Raw genomic sequence first — 3367 nt, 5'->3', positions numbered from 1 at the left:
AAGGTTCTTAAACAGGAATTGGTGTTGGATGTTGTCGAATCCTTTTTCTGCATCTATTGATATCATGTGGTTCTTGCAGTTTTTCATGACAATGTGGCGAATGATACTAATGGTCTTTCGTATGTTGAACCATCCCTGCATCCTTGGCATGAATCCCACTTGGTCATGGTGATTTATTTGTTTTATATATTTTGGCCAGTATTTTGTTGAGGATTTTTGCATCGATGTTCATTAGGGACATTGGTCTGTAGTTCTCAATTCTTGTGGGATCCTTTCCCGGTTTTGGTATCAGAGTTATACTAGCTTCATTGAAGGAGTTTGCTGTCTTTTTCTATGTTCTGGAAGAGTTTGTGAAGAATTGGTGTTAGTTTTCCATAAATAGTTGGTAGAAGTCTCCTGTGAAACCAACTGGTCCAGGGCATTTTTTGTTGGTAATCACTTGATTACCTTGTCTATTTCTTCTATTGCAATGGGTCTGTTGAGATTCTTAACGTCCTTTGGGGATAGTCTAGGGAGGGAATTTTTTCCCCCCAAGAATTTGTCCATGTCTTCCAAGTTGTTGAATTCATTGGAGTACAATCCTTCGTAGTACTGTGTACTTTTCATTTCATTAGGGTCTGTTGCAATGTCCCATCTTTCATCCCTCATTCTTGTTACTGAAATTTGCTCTTTCCTTTCTTTGGTTAGGTTTGCCAGCAGTCTGTCAATTCGTTTTATCCTTTCAAAGAACCAACTTTTAGTAGCATTTATTTTTTTCCCCGTATTTCTTATTTATCCTCTCCTGAATCTCAGCCCTGATTTTTTAATTTTTCTATTGTTATTAATGGGATTGTCCTGCTGACTCTGCTCTAGTTGTAAATTTTGTGCCAGCATATCAATCATAAGTCTATCTTCCTTTTTCAGTTGTGCATATATCGCTATCAAACTTCCTCTGGCAACTGCCTTTGCTGTGGCCCATGCGTTTTGGTATGTCGTGTTCTTATTCTCATTGGTTTCTAGAAATTTCCTAATTTTTTCTCTGAACTGTGCCAGTATGCACTCTTTTGCAATAGTTATTAGTCCTCCAATTGTTTGCTTTTTTTCTTCTCCTTCTTTTGTTGACTTCCTGTCTATGGCACAGTGGTCAGTGAGAGAAGTCTATATGATATCAATGTGTTTAAATTTATGTAGACTTGCCTTATGCACCTGCATGTGGTCTATCTTTGAATATGTGGCATTAGGGCTTGAAAAGAAAGTGACTTTTTTTTGTATTTGGATGAAAAGCTCTGTAAATATCTATCAGGTCAAATTGTCTAATTGTATATTTAGATTTCTAGCCTTCTTGTTGAGTTTCTTTTCCTGGGATCTATCGTTATTGGAGAGCGGAGTATTGAGGTCACCCACTATAATTGTTGAGGCTGTGATTTCTTTGTTCATCTTTTGGAGTGTTTGTTTGTGTTTGTTAAAATCTGTTTGCCTGACCTGCAAGTCATTGGTGCAGTTCTCTGCTTACTCCAGTGGATTCTCGAGGTCTGTGTGTCTGCTACTGGTTTTTGTGTTTCCCTTTGGTGTATGGACATGATCTCCTCTATTATTTCATCCTTTTTTGGTATTGTTTTCCTCATATTCTGTATGACTCCAAGCAGCATTCTGAAAATTTCTTTCTGTGGTAGCTCAATATCTGCTTCTTCTATGCATGTTGTTAGGTTCAGGACATCTTCTGCCATTGCCTTTTGTTTCTCCTGTTTGTTTTTGTTTTTTTCATTTAGGTCATTGGGCTGATAGCTGTTTGTGTTGTGTTGATTTAGTGGGGCCAGGTGGCATTTTCCAGGGAGTCAGAGAGCACTGGCTCTCTCTGGGAGACTTGTAGGGATGCTTCTTTGAACTGCCTATAGCTAATTTCACCATGGAATTAACCTACCACTTTATCTTACTGTGGTTTCCCTCTCAGGAGAGTGCCCAGAAGGCTGGTGGGCTGCCTTCTTTGGTGTTGCGGAGGTTGAGCAGAAGTTCCTGCAGCAGCTTGGAACATTGACAAGTGTTGGCCAAACTGTCTTAGGTCCCCAGGAACACAGACTGGTGGGTTGCCTGCTTTGGTGTAGAACACCACAAATGGTGAACAGAATTTCCCTTGCCAGATAGATCACTGTGTAGGTTGGGCAGAGGTTCCTGTAGTAGCTTTTAACCTTGGCGAGTGTTAAATAAGCTGCCTTAGTCCATGTGAGGCACTAAGGTAGGTGGGAAGAAGTTCCCTCAGTCACATGGGACTACAGAGGACAATTAGGAGCTCCCCTAGCCCCACAGGCAGGAATTCCCTGGTAAGAATTTTGGCAGAGTATCCCCTGGTAGAGGACAGCTGGGTTTTTGCCAAGTCTTGAGATATGCTGCACAGGGTGGAGCTCACCTAACTGGGTTGGGGGCAGATGTGAATACCATAGGCTAATGGGAGGGTCTAGAGATGGGCAGTGGATTGTCAGAGAACAGGGAAGAGACAAAGAGGAAAAAAACCTAAGCCCGCTGAGACTGTGGGGGGATAGAGAGAAGAGAGGGAAACAAAAGTAACAATATAGCTGAGCCCTGACCCCTGCCTGTGGGCTGCAAGGGTTTAATCCCTGCTCTGTGGTTGCAGCAGGCTGTGGCTATGTTGAGATAAGGCCGCCCCTGGGTCAGCTCCAAATGGCCCAGGCTCCTGCCGAGACAGTGGTGGGGCCAAGGTCAAACCCTAGCCAGCCTCCACTGTGGTAAACCAAAAGGCCCCAGCCCCTCAAGATCTTTTGGATCTGTGCCTACTTATCTTTATGATGCTCCTCCTGCAATCCGGCAGTGTTGAATTTCCCTCTTAGTAACTCTCCTAGGCTAATTTCTGCAGAGTTCCTCTGTTATGTGTTACTCAGTCTCCATCTTCCCAGAAGTCCCATCAACTTTTCTGAGACTTGAACAATCACAATTAAAATTTTCATAAAACAATAACATGTGACTATATTGATCTGCTCATTTTTAGCTAGAGAATGTTACTAGTATATGCAAAAAAATACAGTGTTGCCAAACAGTAATTAAATGTGATTCATTTCCTCCAACAAGTGACAAACTGCTCTATGCATTTTGTCCTTTGTTGTTATTATTGTTGGGGGTTGTCCAGTTGGTTCTATCTCATGGTGATTCTACTACGTATAAAAGAATGAAACATTGCCCATTGCTGCATCATCCTCAAAACTTTTCTTTAAGTTTGAGCTCATTGTTGGGCCCACTGGATAAATTGATCTCATAAAGAGCCTTTTTCACTGCCACTCCACTTTAGCAAGCATGATGTCCTTCTCCAGGGATTGGTCCTTCCTGATAACATGTCCAAAATACCTGACACAATCACACCACACTTGCCTCTTAGAAG

The sequence above is a fragment of the Tenrec ecaudatus genome, chromosome 2 (assembly GCF_050624435.1).
Source record: "Tenrec ecaudatus isolate mTenEca1 chromosome 2, mTenEca1.hap1, whole genome shotgun sequence".
Taxonomy (NCBI): Eukaryota; Metazoa; Chordata; class Mammalia; order Afrosoricida; family Tenrecidae; genus Tenrec; species Tenrec ecaudatus.
Note: the sequence above shows the minus strand (reverse complement) of the source record.